This window comes from Pleurodeles waltl, chromosome 4_1, assembly GCF_031143425.1.
Source record: "Pleurodeles waltl isolate 20211129_DDA chromosome 4_1, aPleWal1.hap1.20221129, whole genome shotgun sequence".
Classification (NCBI taxonomy): Eukaryota; Metazoa; Chordata; class Amphibia; order Caudata; family Salamandridae; genus Pleurodeles; species Pleurodeles waltl.
Window position 1 is genome coordinate 332,623,868 of NC_090442.1, and position 24,282 is coordinate 332,648,149.

The following is a 24,282-nucleotide window of genomic DNA, read 5'->3' on the forward strand; positions in this document are numbered from 1 at the left end:
CACCCTGACGGCGATACAACATGGGCCGGATAAATTAGTCCTTCTGAAAAAGTTACATTCTCAAAGTCCTGGGTCGAAGAGTCCAGTTCACGTGGAGGATGCTGCAAGGAGAGAATGTGGATGGGTGTCTTGAGTCCTGTATCTGCTATTCTTTTCTGGCTGTGAATTCTTGTTGAAATAATACCTTAACCTCACTTTCCTGAAGAATTGGTCTAATTCCATCTCAGTGTTAAAAGTATTAGGAATTGTAGTAGGAACAAAGAAATGACCTTTAGACAGTATATATTGCTCATTTTGGGATAATTCATAATCTGAAAGATTATTGATATAATTCGTACTTTAAAATTGTGCCCTGTAGCTCTCCTGCAGATAAAATCTCACTGCTGATCATTCCTAGCATCTCTCTCTGTTCCAGTCCTGGCCATGACCCCTCCCTCTGGTCCAACCCCTGTCCTGCGCTTTGCCCCTGTTGAGTTGCCATCTGTCCTCCCCTAAGGAAACACCTTGCTGGGGATCACAATAATCCTAAATCTGTTTCTGCAGTCGTGAACTCGTACCTGTTTGTTCACTGTCACTGTCAGACCAACTAGCTCCAGAGGAATCAGAAAAAGTAGTGTACCTTCTCTGAAATGGTCTCCCTTTGTTAGTGTAACATACTTGTTATCCTGTATTGGATAGTTTTCTTTGATCACTCAAGAACCTACTTAGCATTTATTAGTGCAGCGTCATCAAGCATTTTTTAAGACCATCTATCTCTTTAGTCAATCTCTCAACATACTTCAGGGCTGTATCTAGTCCAAGCATCATTTAGTGCCTTGAGCAGTGGGTTGCCACAAAACTGAAATTTGTGCAACTTTAGGATCTTCAATTAATGTAGCTGGCTCCTTCTTCACATGCAATCCTTCTGGAATAATATTCAATTGGAGGTACTTTGTCAACAGATGCCCAGGTAGCCTAATCCCTACCAGTTTATTTTCAAGTATTTCTAAGTTACTTAGTTTCTCATTCAAAGTTTCACTGACTGGTGCAGAGTTAGGGTTTAGAAAATAAGCTGTTGCTTGACCCTGAATTAATTTGTTAATATAATCTTCAGTATGAAAGAGTTTCCTTATCAGACACATTTAACAATATTATGAATCAGAGTGTGTATTTACAATCAACACAACTTCTGTTCCAATTAAGAACCATCGCAGATGCACCTGCTCATAATCAATGTTAAAGCACAATGGGGTGGCCTAGTGTTGCTCAGAAACTCAGAACACAAAGAGCAGGGAGAATGTTGCAAATAGCTGTTATTAGCGCAAAGAGCAGGCCTGGTATTATGGCCACTCATTGCTGTAGTTTGTAGATTTGGTCCGGCGTCATAGACAGTTGTTCTTGGAGCTTCAATTTAGCGATCAGTGTGGGCTGTCGTTGCTGTAGCATGAAGTGCAGATCCTGTGTTGCTGGTCGTCACTGGCTGTTGCTGTAGTGCGAAGAGTCGGGTACACTGGAGCTCTGTGTTGGTAGTTGTCATGGACGCCATAGTCTCAGAGCACTCAGGTTAGCCTGGGACAAAGGGAGCAGATTCAGTCCTCCTTCTTGGAAGCAAGGAAGTCCTCAGGCAGCAGGGCCAAGGGTTCATGGCAGCCCTCAAGCAGCAGAGCCGTGCTCTGGTAACAGCAGGGCAGTCCACTGGGGGAGCAAAGAAGGTCTACAAAAGTGGGGCAGTCCTCTGGGGAGCAAGTCAGTACTTCTTCTGTAATGTCCACAGGATTAGGAGCATACTGAAAAGTTGTTCTATGGCAGGGGCCATGACATTTGATGCTTCTACCTCACTGTTTTTTAATGAAGAACCTGGTGTTGGTAATATGCCAGACTATCATGGATATCAGATTGTATTCAAGAGTGAACATTGGGACTATTTCCTTCAGGTATTCAAGACTTTCCAGCATTATGGATGGTGTAATGTTGTGTAAGTGCAACAGTCCTCTTCTTAGAGACAGTAGAAAGTTTTAACAGCTATAGAGGTGTGGCCTGATTGCTATGCCATGGTTATAAAGGCATGATCAGTTTGCTTGTTTATCAATCCCTTTTACATGTTCTGTATTTGGGGTCCTGGCATACAGTACAATGGAATGCAACACATATTAAAAGACCAAAGCCCAGGTGAGCTCAATCCAATAATTCAGTTGCAGGAGTGAGAGGACCATCTTCAGAATCATGATTTGATAGTCTGTAGCTGCTGTGATCGCTATGATTTTTTGGTATGGATGATGTCTGTGAGATGCCCCAGACTGCCATTTATTTTAGGCTATGTACCATACAGAGAGTGTTCCCACTTGATGAAGTCATTAAAGTGGGAGGGTTTTACAGAAAAAGATCCATTTATCAGTATTACAGATTCCATCAATTTCAAGCACAAAGATTTGTGACCCAGACAAGTGTGGAGCTTAGTATCTTCCACATATATTTAAGAATGAAAGTGGTGCTGTGTGATATCCTGGCCTAGCAACCACATGAATAGAATAGCAGTGTACAGCTGGAGGGGTTCTATGGTTGATATTTTGGCCCACAAATGTGAATGCTGTGATTCTGATTTCAGAAAGGGACAGCTGTATGCAGATTTGTACCTATTACTGCAATGTATATGATCTTCTGTATGATTCATACTTACATCCTAGGAGTACGTGAACAAGTAAGCTCATTTATGGTATATAGAGGCAATTGTTAGAACTAACCATCTTTTGCCGAGCGTATCCCCAGATGTTTTCCTTAACTGTTTTTGCTGGCTGTAGAACTTTCTGTACTTTTCATGTGCTAGCAAGAGGTAAAGTGCCTGTACCTCCTTTCAACCTAATGAAATTGGCATACCCCTGGTTGACATACGTAGCATACCTATAAGTTCCCTAGTATTTAGTATAAAAGTGTACCAAGGGCCTGTAAGTTAAATGTCAACACTGGACTGCAGCACCCCTTGTGCTGTCCACCACTGTGACAGTGTAAACCTGATTGCATGCCTGCTATCTATAGCTTGGCAGTGCAGTTAAACTGCACATTTAGCCTATCACTATAACCCCTTTTGGCAGGCTTAAACCTTCCTTTAAAATAGTTATGTCACTTTAAAATAGACCTTATTGCTGAAAGGCATGGTGCATTTGATTTAATGGTAGGCCATGTAAACCTTTAATGCCACACATGTCTTTACAGTGCAAAAGTTCTAAAAGCTATTTTCACTGTAGGGAGGCTGGCTGTTCCAGAAGACAACACTGCTACATCACTACATTAAATATTTCTAATTTCAGTTTGGAAGTAGCTAGAAATGTAATGTAAGGACTTGTTTTAATAGTTATTTCAAATCTACTTTAGTGGTAAAATGTGTAATATCTATTAAGGGAAATGTACTCTTAGAGAGTTGCCTTTTCTCTGCTTAAAGCCTCTGGAAGCACCTTTGCATTTGTTCTTCCACTTCTGCCAATCAGTAATTGACATTTGAATAGGTGTGAATGGGTATGAAAATCTTCCAAGGAACAAGCAATAGGTTGACCTGAGTGGGCAGAGATACTCAACTGAACCTGACTGAATATGCAGGGTGAGGCAGTGAGCATCCCTTTTGATATTAAAGTGTCAAATCCAGCTTGAATGTCACAACCTGCTTGACAGTTTTGCTGAGGATTTTCATATGCTCACTTCAAAGTCTTCTCCCCTGTCATGAGTAAATGTTAGCACCTCAGCAGGGCCCTTTTTTAGTCCTCCCCAACACACACCCAGCCAGGCAGGCTTCAAGAACAGTGGTCCTTTTTTTGACAATACATTCTCATAGCATGTTTGACATGTCTGCTGGGTTTATATTTAACACTTTGGTTGCCCTTCAAAGGAGAGAAACAGGAGGATGAAACAATTACTTTGTGTATACTGTCTGGTTGCTGAAAACTCAGCTTTTGGTCTACTGGACTTCTATGTCTGGTCTTTTTGGAGTTACAGTGTACTGCATCAAAATGGATTTTGATGTTAGATGTGGAAAGACACTAGGTTGCCATAGTACAAACCCTATACACACCTTAGCCCTCAGAACCCCCTATTAATGTGGCCATAGACTTTCCCCATCTTGAAAATGCCCAAAGTAAGTAGGGTTAGCCCCAGGAACCTTTACCCCATTTGTTAGGGCATCCTCAGGGGTCATTCCCACTCACTAGCTTATACAAGGCATAAATATGGCATCTCCGGGTAGCCACTGCAGATCACTCCAGGACCCGTGGGAGATCAAACATGGACTGCATCTCCTGTCTGAGACCTGAGAAGAGCGCAGAAGACTGGACCTGCTATCCCTCTTGCACCCAGGGCAAAGAAGTGGACTCCAAGAGTCATAATACTAAAGCGAGAGATCTTTTTCTGCAACTACCCTGCTATCCAGTGAGAACTGTACCTGGACTGTTCCCTCCCGTTGGCCTCTGTCTGTCACCCTGTGAGTCACGAAATACCTCTGCTCAGGTCCCGGGGGACTTTAAAAGTGTACTCCTGTGTGAATTGGAACTTAAGTACTAAGGGCCAGATGTAGCAAAGGTTTTTACCCATTCTATGTCTATGGGAAAAAGTGTTCGTACATATGGCCCTAAGTCACAATGGTAAATCTTTGACCAAGACGAACCTGCTTAGAATACCCAACCCATGCTCTACCGTGGTTAGAGGGAAATTGTACCTAGGTCTTGTTCTAGGTCTTGTTCTACTGCCATCAGTGGCAATTTTTGTTTCTTGATTTGATTTCTTTTTAAGACACATTTGTGGTTCTCCTTTTTGGATTGTAGTCACTTGGGTGTCATTTTGTTTATTAACTCTAAATGTTAATCTAATTTTCTTTACACATTGTGCCTAAGTTTATCATGTCTGCTTTGTGCCATAGCTACCAGAGGATTGAGCTCGGGTTAAAGTGGTGACTTTAGTGGTTCACTCTGACAGGGACTGTGATTATTACTTGAGGTGGGTACTATGCCTCCTGAGCTAATTGCCCAATTTCTGATAGAAGTGATGAGCAAGATGTTGTGCTTGTAGTAATATACCTGTAGGAGATGTTGCACCTTCTGCTAACTTGTGCAAAATCCGTGGGCTGCCTCCATCAGTGGAATCCTGCTGCTGCTGCCAGTTTTTCATTTCAATTTTGTGGTGGGTCGAAACAGTTTTCTGAAGAGGAAGGGAGCATCGGCTGTAACCAAGCATAGTAAAAGCCAATGACTTGGATGATATTTATGGATGTCAAGCGTGCATTACTAAGGACTACATTTATCGATTATTATGCCTGCCTGATGTATTTTGTAGGCCATTTAATGTTCACACATGATGTACTGGAAATGGTACCAAAAGCTGATGTTTTGTGTGCAAAGTTTGTAAACTTGAGCGGTGCAAAGCTGTAGTCAGTCATGAACCTTGTATGGAAACTCGTCTTCTAAAATATTTTCTTGTTTGATATATTAAATCTGCAATTAATGCCTTTGTCTGGTTGATTCGAACTTCTTGTGCGAGGGTAGGTGTGGGCAGATGACTTTAATTATTTTCCCGGTGTTGTACATGCTCACTGTAAATTCACTCTCCAGTAAAGATGTCTACCAACAATATAAATCTTCAGACCTCTTTTAAATGAAAGGTTTGATGTCATTGTTAGAAGGCTTTTTGAGAGTGCTTCTGTTGCATGGAACAGCAGGTTGGTTTACTGCTTGCAAGTTCCTGTGTTTGTATGAGTGTTTGACAATCATAGTATCTAGGTTTCCCAGTAAGGTAATCTTTTTCTTCTTTCCCTTTTTTTTTAATAATAATTTGTTTTGTTTATTAGACTTTATAATGAGCTAAGCCGCATCAAGAACCTTCAGCAGTCACTCCTTAACACTCTCTTTCAATGTTATATGCCGATTGTGAGCTTTTGTGCATAGTGTTTGCAAACAGAACAAAGCCACATTTTAACTACTTAATGCAACCTGATCAATTAGGTTTCATACTGCAATGAAACACAGCACAGAATGTTAGGTGTATCCTTCAGGTCACTGATGCCTGCTCCAGAGAGGAGGGAATACCATTGGTGGCATCAGTCGATATGGAGATAGTGTTTGATTCCCTAGAACAAGATTGTTTGTTTGAGGTTTTGAAAAAAATAGCACTGGGGAGGCCATCATAAACTGGCTTAAGCTGCTATATAGTAAACCTACAGCCACAGTGAAGACAAACAAGGTGATATTAGAGCCTTTGCATGTAGAAAGCTGAACACACTAGGGGTGTTAATTATCCCCCCCCCTTTTGTTTGCTCTGGCTATGAAGCCACTGGATGAGCGATAAAGGTTGGTAATACACTAGACACCATGGCCCTCATTACAACTCTGGCGGTAAATGCCGCTTACCGCCGTGAAGAAGACCGCCAACATACCGCTGCAGCTGTGGAACTCCGCTACAGCTATTACGACCCACAGCTCGGAATCCGCCATAATCCAGACACCCACACAAGTCCGCCACACCAAAGGTCAGTCATAAACTGGTGATAACAAAACCGACACCGTCACGCCAACAGGAACACACCCACACTATCACGACCCACAAATGCACGCAGTGGTCTTTCAACCGCTGTATTCCATTGGCGGTACACACTGCCACGCTCAAAATACACACACATTTACAAAACACAACCACATTGGACAATTCAAAATACACACACCTGACACACATACACACACCACACCCACACACCCAATCCAATATAAAACACACACCCACATCACCCACAAACTCTTACTACCAGAATTCTGAAACCACGCCAGAGAGAGACACCACCATAAACAACACCAGCATCCACAGACACACAACACCATCACTTACACAACATCCACGCACCTCAAACAACACACAACACATCCCCTCACACATCACAACACACACCACCTCACACATCACCCACACCACATCATGGCACCTCAAAGACACCCCAGGTTCTCTGAGGAGGAGCTCAGGGTCATGGCGGAGGAAATCGTCCGGGTAGAGCCACAGCTATTCGCATCACAGGTGCGGCTCACCTCCTTGCAAGGAAGATGGAGCTATGGCGCAGAATCGTCGACAGAGTCAATGCAGTGGGACAGCATCCAAGAACACGGGATGACATCAGGAAGAGGTGGAACGACCTACGGGGGAAGGTGCGTTCCGTGGTCTCCAGACACCAGATTGCTGTACAGAGGACTGGGGGTGGACCCCCACCTGCTACCCTACAACTAACAACATGGTAGGAGCGGGTCTTGGCAGTACTGCATCCTGAGGGCCTCACAGGAGTAGCAGGAGGACTGGACTTTGGTAAATCAAATCTTTACTATTATATCCCCCACCCTACCTGCATGCCATCACATACTCCCACCCTCACCCTCACCCCCATCACTCCAACATCTCACATATGCCCCACTTTTACAACCCACCAATACCAAGCCCTGCATGCAATACCAAAGCATGGACACCCATCACCAAAGCATGTCCACTACAGATACCCACACAAACCCGAAACCAAATATCACACAAGGACCAAGAAAAGAATGCAAGCACTGGAGTACAGGGTCACTCACCCATGGCACACGATGGCACACACAGATGCAATAATCATGCCTTTACACCCCTGCAGGACCCCAACCCAACGTCACCTGACAGGAGGCACCAGACATATCCAGTCCCCCCCACAGAAGAGACCCACAGTGATGACAGCAGCTCTGCACAACTGGATCAAGATGACCAGCCCGGCCCATCAGGGAACTCGGGACATTCGGTTCCCCTGATACTGTCATAGGCCACCACAGAGCCTCCCACCTCAGGAAACACCAGCACAGCACCCACCCAGCGGGCCCATCCCTCAGTCCCCAGGACACGTCAATCAGCAGTGTGTCCACAACTACAGGGAACCCAGGCAAACCCACCAACCCAAGAAAATCAGGGACCTGGGGGCAGTGGGGACACGGTTCAGGGCACAGAGGCTCAGGAAAACAGGGAAACTGGGAGGACTGCTGTGCAACAGGGGGAGGACAGGCCCAGGGAACCCACTCTCCATGAGGCCCTCTCCAACATCATGGGAGCTTACCATCATTCCCAGGAGACGATGGCAACGGTACTGGCCAAGTTTCAGGAGACCCAGTGGCTGCAAGAGGAACACTATCTGGGGATCAGGGAGGACCTGAAGTCCATAAACAACACCCTGGTCACCATTGCAGGGGTGCTGCAAGACCTTGTCAACACCAGGAGGGACACTGTGGCATAACAAGGGGCTCCTGACACTAGCCTGGACAATGAACAGCCCTCCACCTCTGCTGGTGCTAGTGGACAGGAGGCACCACCACAGGAACACGACACCAGCACCCCACCCCCTGCAGATGGATAACCACCCCGCAAACGGTCCCTGAGATCCAGGAACAAGACAGAGAACATTGGCAAGACCCCCGCCAGGAAATGAGACACCCATGAATGTCACCCTTCTGTCCCACTTTGTCACCCTGTCCATCCTTAAACTGCCATTGCTCCACTTCCTATGTCCCTTTGGACAATGCACCTGTGAAACAAATAGACTGGACGTTCCTCCACCATCACCCCTTCCCATTTTACAACCCCCTCCACTTATTTGCACAGAAATAAACACACTTCAATCACAAAACAATCTGGAGTCAGTCTGTGCTTTCAGAAACATGTGATTGCAATAACCATGGAATATACCAATGTCAATTTACTTGTTCACATACCGATGTAACACAGCTGTAGGGCTGGAGCAAATATAGCAGAGGGCACAAAGTGGGACCCTCATATGTGAAATGGAAAGGCAAAGTGACAAGTCAGGGTCCATACACTGAGGGAAAATGACAGACTTATGCTAGCTCCAACAATAGTATGAGATGTGGGAGGCAGTGACATCTTCTTACCTGTGTCTCACTGGAAGTATTGCATGATTACGTTGTTTCTGTTGTCGATATCCTCTTCTTCTGTCGTCTCTTCTTCACTGTCCACATGCTCCACAGCTGCCACCAGACCACCAGCTGGCCCATCCTCCTGCAGAAAAGGCACCTGGCGTCGCAAAGCCAGGTTGTGCAGCATACAGCAGGCCACGATGATCTGGCACACTTTCTTTTTTGAGTAGTAGAGAGAACCACCTGTCATATGGAGGCACCGGAATCTGGGCTTCAGGAGGCCAAAGGTGCATTCAGTCACCCTCCTAGTTCGCCCATGGGCCTCGTTGTAGCGTTCCTCTGCCCTTGTCCTGGGATTTCTCACTGGGGTCAGTAGCCATGACAGGTTGGGGTAACCAGAGTCACCTGCAAATATGGAGGGACAACTGTTAGACACACACTAACCCATAGGGAGAACCCCATACCCAGACAAATATTCACACTGTATAGGGTCCTTGTCCTCACCTATTAGCCCAACACGGTGCCTCTGGAGTTGCCCCATCACATAAGGGATGCTGCTATTCCTCAAAATGTAAGCGTCATGCACTGAGCCAGGAAATTTGGCATTCACATGGGAGATGTACTGGTCTGCCAAACACACCATCTGCACATTCACAGAATGGTAGCTCCTCCAGTTTCTGTACAACTGTTCACTCCTGCTGGGGGATACCAAGGCCACATGTGTCCCATCAATGGCACCAATGATGTTGGGGATATGTCCCAAGGCATAGAAGTCACCTTTCACTGTGGGCAAATCCTCCACCTGAGGGAAAACGATGTAGCTGTGCATGTGTTTCAGCAGGGCAGACAACACTATGGACAACACGTTAGAGAACATTGGCTGGGACATCCCTGATGCACGGCCACTGTTGTTTGAAGGGAACCACTTGCAAGGAAATGGAGTATTGACAGGAACTGCACTAGAGGGGGGGTTCCTGTGGGATGGCGAATAGCTGACATCAGGTCTGGCTCCAACTGGGCACGCAGTTCATGGATTGTTGCACGATCAAGTCTGTAGGTGACTATTATGTGTCTCTCTTTGATTGTCGACAGGTCCACCAGTGGTCTGTACACCAGAGGATGCCGCCATCTCATCACCTGCCCCAGCAGACATGCCCTATGGACGAGAACATCGAGCAGAGAGTCAGCCAACACTGAGGTATCACAAAATGTCATTTGCACACATTTATTAATCCGCAATGTGCCTGTAACTATGTGTATTCAAGGCCTACATTGGTGTGACACAGTTCATATTAATGCCATGTGGCCCCCTGAAATGGCGGCTGCCTGACCTGTAAGGTGGGACAAGGGGATATGAGGTAACTGCGCTGGCGTTGTACACAGTCGCTGTAAGCGGTCGAAGACCGCGGCACAATCCAGCATTGGTTAACATTGGACCCTATGGGTCCGAGGAGCCAATGACGATGTACGCCGGACCGCCATTTTCTGTCTTTTCACTCACTTGATACTTGACCTTCAACAGGAGAGGACCTACACTGCAAGTGCTGCTGTGACCTCAGTCTGGAAGCAACAATGGCTCATGTGTCTGGGGAAAGGCTCCTGCCTTTACTTCGGAGGAGTTGGAGAAACTAGTGGATGGGGTCCTCCCCCAGTACACACAACTGTACGGTCCTTCAGACAAACAGGTGAGTACACTGTGAGCATGCTGCATGGGCAATTCCTGTTTGGAGTGGTGTGGATGGAAGATAAATGGGGGGGGGGGGACTGAGGCCTACATGTGCAGACGGTGAGTGTATGTGCATCAAGGCAAGGGTGGGAACTTGGGCTAATGAGTATGATGGTCCGGACGGGTAAAGATTTTCCTTTTGCCCTGTACTATTCCTCTAGGTCAGCGCCCACCAGAAGAAGGCTATTTGGCGTGCCATCGCCAAGAACGTCCGCACCCTGGGGGTCTACCACAGACGGAGCACCCACTGCCGTAAAAGATGGGAGGACCTGCGCCGCTGGAACAAGAAGACGGTGGAAGCCCAGCTGGGGATGGCCTCCCAACGTGGGAGGGGTGCCCGTCGCACCATGACCCCCCTGATGTTCCGGATCCTGGCATTGGCGTATCCGGAGTTGGATAGGCGCTTGAGGGCATAACAGCAGCCACAAGGGGTTGAGTACACTCTCATTCAGCTGACTCTGCGTGCATTACGAGGTGTCTGGGTGGGGGAGGTGAGCAATGGGTTCCCCTAGGCCAAGGCGATCTTGGTAGGCAAGGTCCCTTGTGAGGCAGGCTCAGTGGCACCCCAACCCCACTAGCGGTTAGTGCCATCTACACCTAGTCAGGCTCCTGTGACTTCCAGGTGTGCAGCAATCGGGCTTAGGCCTTGTACCCCATGGGCATGTGATTAATCTAGGAACTATAAGTGCATGGCGTAGTGCTGAGGGCTGCTGTGTCTGTTGTGTCCGCCAACGGTAGTGGTGTTGCATGCGCTGAACTTGTCTTTCTCCTGTCTCCCCCCCCTTTTTGTGGTCTCCCTGTTCTTGTGTGCAATAGCATCATCAGGCGGAGGAGCTTTGGCACCAGAGCAGGAGGGAGCTGCATCCCACTTGGCCCTGGAGGGTGAAACAACGGAGTATGAGGCCACCAGTGGGACGGAGGGCAAAGGGAGCTGCATGGCGGGACCAGCAGCAGACAGCAGTGACAGCGACTCCTCCTCTGATGGGAGCTCCCTTGCGGTGGCAGGGCCCTCTGTGCCCCCCACATCAACAGGTACAGCCACCATCCTCCCTACCAGCACCGCCTTCCCAGCAGACCCTCAGCGTGTGTCCCGTGCCCGCTCACCCAGGAGGGTGGGCATCTCCTTCGCCCCAGGCACCTCAGGCCCTGCCCCAGTCAGCCCTGCTGCCCTCAGTGAGGAGGCTATTGACCTCCTGAGATCCCTCACTGTTGGGCAGTCTACCATTCTAAATTCCATCCTGGGTGTTGAGAGGCATTTGCAACAAACAAATACATACCTGGAGGGCATTCATTCTGGCCAGGCAGCCCAACAGAGAGCATTTCAGGTTCTGGCCTCAGCACTGATGGCAGCCATTGTCCCTGTGTCCAGCCTCCCCCATCCAAATTCCTCCTCCCAGACCCAATCCTCTGTACCTGAGCCTATCCCAAGCACCCCATCAGACCATCATGCACACACAAGAGTGGCTAAGGCAAACATAAGCACCACACATCCCACAGGCACTCACACAAGCATCATACCCATGGACACATACCAACATCCACTGCCTCCACTGTGTCCCCTTCCTCCACATCTCCCTCCTCCCTCCCAGTCTTGTCTCAACTCACACCTGCATGCACTGCATCCTCAGCCACTACCTCCATTACCAGCACGCCCATCACCACACACCGCTCAAGTGCACTCACCACCCCCACTACCATTCACACATCCCCAGTGTCCTCTCCCAGTGTGTCTATGAGCCCCCCTCCCAAAGTACACAAACGCAGGCACACACCCACCCAACAGCCATCCACATCACAACAGCCTCCAGCCCATGCACCTTCACCCAAATTCAGCAGATGCACACCTCCTACAACCACTACCTCTACCTCCACTCCCAAACGCCCTCCATCTACCCGTCCCAGTCTGTCTAAAAAACTTTTCCTGGCTAACATTGACCTCTTCCCTAAACCTCCCCCCGTCCTTCCCCTAGGGCCAGTCTTTCCAGGTCCCAGCCCAGCACCTCAGCCACCACATCCCCAGGCACAGTGGTGCCAGCAACTGCGGGGTCATGGAGTGCGCCAACCATCAGGGCTGCCAGTGTGCCACGGAGCAAGGGCAAGGACATTCCACTACCTGCCAAGGTGAAAAAGGTGCCCACATCCCGGAGGGAGAAGCCAAAAACACCTGCCACAAAGGGGTCAGGGAAAACGAAAGGGGATAGTGGCAAGACTGCTGCGCCACCATCAAAGGTGGGGAAGGGCCAAAAACTGAAGGGCAGGTCAGGAAAGGGCATGGTGGCACCGATTGAGGGACCAGTGTAACACCTTCTGTCCACGTTGATACCAACCTGTACGGCGGAGAACACCGCCACCTGCACCGCCACCTGTGCCACCACAGACCCCCCTGCCAGCACCGCAGCCACAGACCCCACGCCAGCACCGATGCCACAGACCCGCAGCCAGCACTGCCGCCACAGACCCCGCCGCCACAGACCCCGCAGCCAGCACTGCCGCCACAGACCCCGCAGCCAGCACCGCCACAAGCCCCGTCGCGACTGACACCGCCGCAAGCACCGCCAGCGGCCCCGCGACATCCTTAGACAGTGGCACCACCGCAGACATGGCAACCATCCCCAGTGGTCAGTCGTCCGAGGCTGTTGGTGAGTTCCAGGACCCTGGGCAGCTTCCATGAAGCATCACTGTCATCACAGTTGTCACCTGCATATGGAATGCAAAGCAGCAGCAGTGTGGGGTATGTCTCTTCCTCCATGGCGTATCATGCTACCTGTACCTCAGCAATCTCATGGCACACACACCCAGGCAAGTGTATTGTTCCGGCCACTGTGCACGTGGAGCACTCTGGGCTCCAAGCCCCCTCCAGAACCAGTGGAGTATCACATCCAGTACCTCAGTCCTTGGCAGGATGAAGCTCTCTGGGCACCAAGCCCCCTCCAGAACCAGTGGAGTATCACATCCACTATCTCAGTTCTTGGCAGGATGAAGCACTCTGGGCACCAAGCCCCCTCCAGAACCAGTGGAGAAAGGCATCCACTACCTCAGTCCTTGGCAGGATGAATCACTCTGGGCACAACGCCCCTCCAGAACCAGTGGAGACTGTTATCCACTTGAGAGACTGTGGTGTTGTGGGTGAGGGTGGGGGTGTTGCGTGTTGCATGTGTGTGTCACTCTCTTTTCCCTCCCCCATCCCCTGTGTTGTAGTTGTAGTACTCACAGTGGTCGTCGCCACCGTTGTTGGAGCTCCTAATAGAGGAGCAGGAAGACCATCGCCGGCAGTATCTGCAATTCGGGCTCCATGGTGTCCTGGTTCCTCGTAGGGTGTGGAGAGGTGAGTGTTTTCCCTTCTGTGTACTGTTTCTGCCGTGTTTTTATTCGCGTTGGTTCCGCCCCAGAAAAGATGGCGGATAGGCGTGTTGTGATAGGGTGGTCGGTAGATTGTCTCCCGCCTGTCTGTTGGCGGTGTCCGCTGCGCTGTTTGTTTGTACCGCTGTGGCGGTCGGAGTGTTAAAGTGGCTGTCTATGTTGGCGGTGTCCGCCACGGTCGTAATCCCATTTTGTTTCCCGCCAGCCTGTTGGCGGTATTACCGCCGCTTTAACACCGACCGCCAGGGTTGTAATGAGGGCCCATATCCCTCTATGTGGGAGATGTTTTAATTTACTTCTGTAACATTGAACAAAACCAAAATAAAGCACTAAGGGCCAGATGTAGCAAATAAAAAATTTGCGAGTTGCAAAGTGCGAGTCCATGCGACTCGCAATTTGCAACTCGCAAATTGGAATGCAGTACGGTGTCTCAGACACCGACTGCGACTCGCTATGGGGTCGCAATGACCCACCTCATCAATATTCATGAGGCGGGTCGCAAATTGCGGCCCCATAGCGAGTATAGGCACTCGCAAACATGGAGGCCTGCTGTCGTCAGCAGACCTCCATGTTCGTGACTGCTTTCAATAAAGCAGTTTTTTTTTTTTTAAGTGTAGCCCGTTTTCCTTAAAGGAAAACGAGCTGCACTTAAAAAAAAAAACGAAACCTTTAGTTTCAGTTTTTTTTCAGGGCAGGTAGTGGTCCCTTGGACCACTACCTACCCTGAAAAAATTGTTTTGGGTCCATTCACAAAGTGGAAGGGGTCCCATGGGGACCCCTTCCAATTTGCGAGTGGGTTACCATCCACTTGAAGTGGATGGTAACTGCGACACCATTTGCGACCGCGTAGGCGGTTGCAAATGGTATTGCATACCACTCAGAATCGCAAATAGGAAGGGAACACCCCTTCCTATTTGCGATTCTGAAATGCATATTGCGAGTCGGTCCCGACCCGCAATATGCATTTCTGCATAGCAAAGAGGCATTTGCGCCTCGCAAACGGCGATTTTCGCCATTTGCGAGGTGCAAATCCTTTGCTACATCTGGCCCTAAATGCCCTGCAAAAATTTGGCTAACTGTTAGGAATAAGAAGAAATTATGCCCCCCGTAGAACTAAAATTTAAAATAGAAATTTAAAGACTAGGGGGGTCATTACGACCCTGGCGGCCGGCGGTAAGATGGCGGTAACACCGCCAACAGGCTGGCAGTGTTCCACCAGCAATTATGACCGTGGCGGAATTGCCACGGCCATACCGCCGCCCCCTCCAATATCCCGCCAGGATTCCGCCTGGCGGTCATAATCCCCAGGGCAGCGGTGCAAGCACCGCTGCCCTGGGGATTATGAGTCCCCGACCGCCAGCCTGTCCGTGGCGGTAGACACCGCCATTGAAAGGCTGGCGGTAAAGGTACTTGGGGTGCTCGTCATGCATTTCACTGCCCGAATTTCGGGCAGTGAAATGTGCGACGGGTGCTACTGCACCCGCTGCACATCAGCATTGCCGCCGGCTCTATTACGAGCCGGCAGCAATGTTGATGTGACATTTCCGCTGGGCCAGCGGACGGTAACACTGTTACCGTCCGCTGGCCCAGCGGAAATGTCATAATAGGGAGCCAGGAATACCACCGGCAATGGCGGTATTCTGTCTCCCGCGGCCTCGGGGGTCTTGTCGTAATGACTCCCTAGGTGCCCGAATCACAAAGATAAACTTAGACTTTTGGTCTAGGTTCAGACCAAAAGTCTAAGTTTACGACTTTTCAGTATTCACAAAGTTAAGTTACAAATAGTCCACACTCAGGGCAGATTCTCCACACTCTGGGTGGAATCTCTGCACTCGGGGTGGAATTATTGTAATTACACACACCTGCACACTATTAGTACCACCTGCAACCCTGCACCAAAAAACTGGTAAAAGCAGCACACATCCAAGGCTCTGGTCTTTCCACCCCAACACTGTGCCTGCCTGCTCTGTGCTTGGAAAAACTGAAGACATGTTAGCCCTCAGGAGGAAGAATGATGATACAGAAAGGGAGACCCCCATGGTACTTAAGTTCATAGTGTGGCATTACACAAGACTGCATGGTCTCCCCTCTACAGCAGCAGTACCTCATAGAAGGCAGCTCTATGGCAGCATTTGGCCAAGGCAATTACTGCATTGGGACAGGACATATGTACAGCCACAGATATTTAGAAGAAATGGCAGGATGAGAAGAGAAGGGTGAAAGAGAAATACAGCAGGTTAGAGGTGGCCAGAGCTCTTCCAGGTGGACACACTAGACCCTGCTGTCGTGTGGGCTCTCATTATTCTAAATGAGACTACGGGATTTCTAGGTAGCAGGATCTATAACGGTGTGGGGGACTGAGTCTGACCCACGTGTAAAGAACTCTGTCACCCTAAATCCGGTTTTTGCTCCGGCTAACTAGCAGTGCCTCATTTCTCCCATGTGGAAGAAATGATTTGGCAGCCGAGCGCATGACATCTTTGGAACTTCTCAGGGAAGTCGTGGTTACTCAGATCCAAACCAACTCTCTTATTTCCAATATGATCTCATATACAAATGACAAAGACAGTATAAGTTTTATATAATGTTTTTAATAAAACAACTGTATTTTAGATATTAAGGCGTGAGCCGCAATAACCAGAACGATACAACACAGTAGGATTGAAATAGTCACCAGGAGAGTAAAACATAAGAACAAAGCTATCATATTGTCTAACAGTTTCTACTCTCCCTCTGCTTGTTCTATTTAGAGCACAGCATGTTAAGCTTCTAGCTTGCCTATTAGAATCACTGTGGAGACATCAGCCCTCATACCTGAGCAAGACCTGTGATCTTGGTTCAGCATCTGCAACGAGGCAGTCAGCGTCTAGTTGTGGTTCTCTGGTCGGAATCTCCCTCTTGCGTGTATTGGGAAAAGGAAGTGATTTTATAACTAACATGTCATCGTGATCACAAAATGTCCCTACGCAGGAATGCCAAGTCTAAACTCTTACCACGTCTATCGGCAATGTACCAGACTGTATCCTTGACTGAAGCACAGAGTAAATATGTTATGGAGAACTCCAGTGCTGAAGTAGGCAAAACAGTGTGATATGAATAAAAAAACAACACCGTAGAACTGGCTATTTGAAAAATAACAGTACGAAGCCTAATAAAAAGCATGTAAAGCAAAGTGCACAGAGGCTCTAAGCTGTCAACAAATGAATAAAATATATTCAGGGCAGAGTGCACAAAGGCCTAAAGCCTGAAGCTAAAGCGCAATGAATACGTAAAACTAACCACACTACACCCTCCCCTTGTCGGTAGCAAGTGGTTCCAATAATATAAAAGGATGCCCCAAATATAAACAATACCTAAAACAATTATTTCGACAAGGTGAGAAGACAACAAAGTCATACATTTATGGAACATGTGATCATAAAGCCAAATTCAATATAGTGTAAATTTCGTAAAAATCCAATCGTCAGATAGAAGCAATAGAACGCAGGAGTTCCTCCACTTCGATATATGTCAATATCGGAAGATCCACGCCACAAAGTACCATGGAGCAGGTGTGATCCAAAGCCCCAAAATCATTCAGGGCGGCACCCCGTGCAGGGCCTATGAAAGAGACAATACCATCTTCCTCCAGGAAGGGAATCTCATAAACCGCCTCACGAAGCAAGCGCATGCGTAGTGCACAAGTCTGGGAATGAGCCCTAATCGGGAACATCAACAGATCAGTATCGACCATTGGAGGTCGCTGCAATGAGAGACAGAGAGCCAGTGCATGTTCAAACGAGCACCAAAGGCATCGAAACACGGGTTGTACACAATCCAAAACCGGTCTGAATGACAGAGACCAGTCGCACTCCAAATGTCCCAGGAGTGTCGCTCCAAAATGCTGCAACATGCGTTCACGACACAACTGCGCTGACGGGAGCAGCAATACAGGATCTCGTCGTGACGGGACAGCCATTGCGAAAAAATAGCAACAACAGCAAGACTCCAGCCAATAAAGCCAAAGTAATCGGGAAACCCCCAAAAATGCTTCCGAAAATAGAATGTATAGCCGAAGGTATCAAACCGAATATGGAAGAGAAGGTATGAGCAAAACCAACACCAACGACTTTGAAAAAATGTGCAATACCAGCAGTGCTGGAAGCATTAAATATACGTCCCACAAGTTCACCGAAGTGATTCGGAAAGTTAGTATTCAAAAGGGACTGTATCTCCGCCGACGACCGTGCCACTTGAAGTGCGTAGGTCTCGCTAGCAGATGTAAGGGCCACATGCTTTTGAAACAATAAAGCTTTCAGCCGACTCAACTTGTCGAAATCAACCTTGGAAGTAGCAATATGAGGCCAGATGTCCGCTACCTCCCTAAATTGAGTGGGGGGAAACAACACATTCCCGCAGCACGTAACGGCCTTGTTGACAACGACGATGTAAACTATTCCGGCACGCATGCCACAGCAGCGTTCGCTGTTAAGAACAATGTAACTGCCGTTAGAAAGCACCTGGAAAGTGTTTTTAATAACCGGGACAGGAACTCCCTTCAGATAACAAGCTAAGTTAGCAATCGAAGCGTTACACGCCCCGTGCAAGGACAGCTGTTTACAAACCATTGAATGGCTGACAGAAGCTTCGCATTCGCTGCCGCTAAGAAAAACCTCCTTCAAACCATTAACACATCTGTACTGAAAGGGAAGGTCCCACACCTCGTGTATGTAACTGTCTCCCAATAGTTCATATCTACCCACCGGAATGTGCTTCAAACACGAAGTAAATTGCAAAGTAGAGATAGGCAAATTAATAACCCCATGAATCAACCATTCAGCTGACGGAATCTCAGCTACCGTGAAAGGCAGTTTCTCTAATTTCTCAATATTTAACATAACATATGTCACTTCCTTTTTAGCCATCAGTTGTTGTTGACGAGTCAAATTAAAAGAGATAAAGATCTCTCTGGCACGAACGTGCTGCCATGGAACGCGACCCGCCTTCAAGGTCTGAAGAGTCCAACCCAGCTGCATGATGGACCGCGTCTGACTCTGCCCATGATATAAAGAAGACATGTCCGATTTAATAATGTCAATGGCAGAGGAAACAATGCTGTCAATCGTGTAAACACGGTCAGAAAGGGTATGCATGCCATTATCAACAACAGACAAAGTCTGCATCAGATTTTCCTGATCAATCTGCCTCAACCCGGCTGCAGCCTCTTGTTGTGAAAGCTTCCAAATCTCATTATAAACCTCGTATAAGAACCTTTTCTTCCGTGGTACTTTGGGACCTGACAAAAAATCTTGTAAATCAGTATCATTAGACAGTAACTTGAGATGTGACTTAACTGCATCCAGCGTGGATGACTTCAACCATTGCTGACAAAGCTTCCCCACACTGTATGTAGTTATAATATCAGCATGTTCTGGTGATACGTAACGAGGGTCTGCCCTACTAGTCCTGAACCCCCCTGAAGAGGTGACAAAACGTTGATGACACACATTAGTGTCTACAGGCCATAATAACCACCCGTCTGGATGTAACGATGAAGTGTTAAGCGTACCATTTTGGACCCAATGTGTCAAGTCACTAAAAGTAGCATTTGCATAGTGCTGCCAATTTGTTAATTTAGAAGGGACAGGTATACTAGGCAAAGTCAACTCCTTAATTGTCGCTAAGCCCAAACAGCTAGTCTGTTGTACTGTGTCATTGAGGAAAATCATTTGGACCGGGATAATACATGCTCTAAATAACGTGTCCCTGCCCCGCATATGCCAATTTTTCGAACCCCAAACACTTTTTAAGTCAACAGTTTTAAACCAGTATTCATATCCCTCGACCGAAAGTTTAGATACAAACAAATTGGAATACAGTAATTTAGTATCGGTCAATAACATTTGCTTATTAGAATACGGTGCAACTTTAAAATAGTAGGACTTAGCATTACGTTGATCATGCCCAGAAAAATATGCAAATTTATCATAATACGTTTTCGAACTAACTTGTGGAGGAGTCGAGCAATGTTCCCATTGCACATAATTAAACATGGGCTTAGGGCTACTAGCTTTATGAATAAAGTGGTGTCCATAATAGTTATAACAAAACATGTCACCATGATTATCTCTAAAATGGTAAGCATCTTCATCGTCATAGACAGTATAGTATTGCAAATCCGTTAGCATTGAATCTACTGTCTTCACATCCCAATCATCAGAAACAATGCCAGGTATAACAATATCATTCATTGATAATTTGAGGACATACAGTATTTGAATCAATTCAGTGGGACCATATATATCAAACATTACTTTATCCCACACAATTCCATCCGAAACTGGTATAGCAGAAATGTTCACTGTGGACAAGTCTCTTCGAACCATATGAGATGAAAAATGCGGTTTTAACACAGTCTCTACGTGCTCAATGTCAGATCGATCAGGAAGAAAATGACCATGTATTATCAGAAAAAAGTAACCACAAATCCCAACCATAATAAAATAGTCATCACGGCCAAAAACAGCCAAAAATAGTTCCAAGGAAAAACAAAATATGTTTGTTTAAGCCATCCCAGCAGCCGTCGTGGACCGTGGACAGAAGACATCGAGGACGAGGAGCCGGACCCATCATTATCAGCGTCGTTGAAGCAGCCAGAAGCAGTTCTAGCAAAAGGTGCAACTGTGAACGAAGAAGCAGATGGAGGCTCTCGCCGTGGCACGCTATAAACCACATGTTCAGAAACGTCAGTAGAACGTACAGCAATTTGATCACAAGATTCCATATTAATCGCCGTCGGTGGAACAATCGCAAGATCATTATCCACCCTCCCCAAGCTCGGACAGGAAACAGTGTCGGTGAAAATCACCTGCAGCGGGACTTCTTCCCCAGTAGTGAGAGGGATTCCGGAACTACTGCGTGTCCCTCTTGGTCTGCTGTGCAGAATCGGCCACATGTTGTAACTTGACATTATCAATGGAAACAAAGCGCCCCTCGCAGCGGCGGTAAAATCACAGTTCTCGTGCCGCTCACCCCTAACACAGGGACAGGTTCTCGATAAGAAGGACCAAATTCTTTTTTAACTGCAACCTTTTCACGCACTAGATCCCCAATCCTGGGTATCCAACCAGTAGGTGTTACTGGCTCATCCTTAATTCCTGAGGAGGCAGCACTGGCAGAAGAGTTATCTTCACGGAATTGTTGTAAATCCTGCAAAACAGTGACACGATCATTTATGTCAAAGGGCGTATCTGCCGCCTCCACACCAGGACCATCTAGATCAGGAACATACATTTGTGTTCCAAACAGGCACTCATATGAAGTACGACCCCCCAGTGACCTTCTAGGCAAGTTATTAAGTGCTCTCTGTACGCCATATAGGTGGGCTAGCCAACCACGACCCGTACCTATAACTCTGGCCGTTAAGGACTGCTTTAAATCACGATTTAAATGCTCCACAACAGAATTTCCCTCTGGATGAAATGGAGACGAGAATTGGAGTTGGACCCCCAACGAAGCCATGGTGTCCCTGAATGCCTTAGAGGCAAAAGCAGGGCCCTGGTCCGAATGAAAAGCCGCAACTGCAAATGTATCGACAAAGATGCGCAAATCTTTAATAACAGTTTGAGCGTCAGCCGAGCGTTGTGGCCAGACCCACACAAATCTGGAGCACGAATCTACAGCAACCAATATATATTTGTATGCACTATCTGGTGTCAGCGGACCACAATGATCCAAGTACACACACTGTAATGGTTTATTTGAAATCAGAAGGGGCGTCTGCTGCGGGCGTCTAGCCGACGATGCTTTAATTTGTTGACAAACGTCACAACAAAGGACATATTGCTTTGTCTCTTTATAGAGACCAGGCCACCAGTAACAAGCCTGTAAAAGTGAAATCGTGGCAGCCACCCCAGCATGTGCAGAAGCCACCCCCTCATGTGATGCAGAAATCAATCGAGGTCTCTCAATTTTATTGGGAATTTCACGTACACCAATGCCTGGAATTGTAACAGTAGCATTCAGCGCACCATTCAAGCAGTAACTATATTTTGAAGGAAATCCTTTAGGAAAGGGCGTGCCAGCAGCCGTAGCCTTTATGGCAGCCGAAATTTCTGTGTCTGGTTTGGAACTCGAACGAGTCACTTCGGCCACAGTGGCGACAGCCACTGCCGATTTCGCGGCTTCATCAGCCAAAGTATTCCCAGCAACGTGTATTCCAACGCGCTGGTGTCCAAGTGTATGCACAACATGGACAACATGGACGTTAGGAAGCGTTTCCTTCAGATCCGCAACCTTACCCCACAACATTTTATGTTTAATGGTGTTGCCTTTAGAATCTCTGAACCCATTCATCTTCCAATAGTGTAGATACTCATTGAAAGACTGAACACAGTAGTAGGAGTCACAGACCAGCAAGGTTAAAGTCGCTGGATCCGCGTGCTCCAATACTAACAATAGAGCTTTGAGCTCAGCCAGCTGTGCCGTGCAATCTCCCAAGGTTTTAGTATAAGTATGTCGGGGGCAGAACACTTCCTCCTCCATAGTGCCGCTCACCACCGCACATGCAGTAGAATACTGTTGTTTAGTCCCAACCGCTGGTTGCGCAGAGCCATCGGTATACATGACCACTTGATATTGGTCAATAGGCAACGTACCAGCAGGAACAGGGTATTCCATCTCATATTGAAGAAATTCTTGAGTCTGCAGTTTAGGGTCAAATACATAATCTACATCAGTGGCTGTCAAAGACGTAGCCCATTGTATCCATCGCGGGTGTAAAGCTTTCGAATTTCGCTTTTGTAACTGCCTCTAAGGCCGGAATCGGGGAAACGACAACGATGCGTTGACCCTGGGCCAGCGGTCTTTCTTTAATAACAGCCATCTGTACTGCAGTGAGAATTTTCTCAGTTTGTGCAAAACGTTGCTCTGCAGCTGAATACAAGTGAGACTTGTATGCAATCGGGACTGTCTCCCCTTCATTAAAGGTGACATAAGTAAACCCAACAGCCCCAGGTATCACCCTGATGACTAAATGTGTCTTATTGTCCCGTGTATGTAAGTGTTTAACAGCTAAGAGATCACTCTGTAACTCTCGCAGTATGTGTGTATGTTCAATCGTCCAAAATCTACTCGAAAAATTTGGGCGAATCAACTCGTATAAGGGTTTTATACGCGTCGCATATTCAGGAATGTAAGCTCTGCCAAAATTCAGAAACCCCAACAATGACTGGAGCTTCCGAACCGTATTAGGAGGCTGCAACAAAGCACATTTCTCCAAAAAATGTGGCGCTAGGCTCTTGCCCTCACTCGACAACTCATATCCCAGGATAATGACTCTGAGGAAGGCAATCTTTGATTTCTTAAAATTAAACTTATAGCCAATATCAGCAAACCCCACAACAATGCGCGATACACGCCTTAGATGTTGCAGAATCTCATCATCTGTCAGATATATGTCATCAACATATGATAATGCTTCAGGGTCGAACTCATGCAGCATTTCAGTCACACAAGCCGAAAACAGTCCTGGGCTATTCTTATACCCCTGAGGCAAACAACAAAAAATTTTCTGAGAGCCAAACGCACTGAAACAGGTATAGTCCAGACTCTCGGGCGCTATATTCTGGCAGAAAAATCCATTAGAGATATCTAATGTTGTCTTGTATTTTTTACGCACTATATTATTCATAAGCGCTGCGCTGTGTGAATTCTGTATTGCATATGTGCGTGTATGACTATTCAAATGTCGGTAATCCACCACTATCCTATATGAATGGTCCGGTTTAGCAACCGGAAACAAGGGATTATTCATCGGCGAGACGCAGGGCTCAATAACACCCTGGTACTCCAATTGTGTAAGACTTTTCCTAACCGATGCCCTAGCTTCAAATTTGATAGGATACTGCGGTTGTGGCTGAGGTTCGCCCTTTATCGGAATTACATGATAAGGTGATTGTCTGTCCCACCCCATGTTATTTCTATACAAGGCGGGAGCCTGTGCTAGAGCCCATGATTTACTATAGGACTCCGCTAGTTCTCTCGGAACAAGTGGTGAGAAGGAAGGAGCAATAACCTCCTCCCCAACCGGACAGTCGCGAACAAAGTCAGGTGGCCAATCTTGTTCGGCCAGCAGAACATCATATGATTTCACCACATGGTCCCAAAAAATGGCGTTTATAATACGGTCAATGTCCCCTTCCAATCGCAGAGTCACTTCATATACTCTATCAGGATCAGAGACTCGCATATCCGCCGTCTCGACTTGTATGAAGTCATCAGTTGCTTTCACCTCCAGATGCTCTAGAAGACTCTGACGAACTATTGTGACCTCTG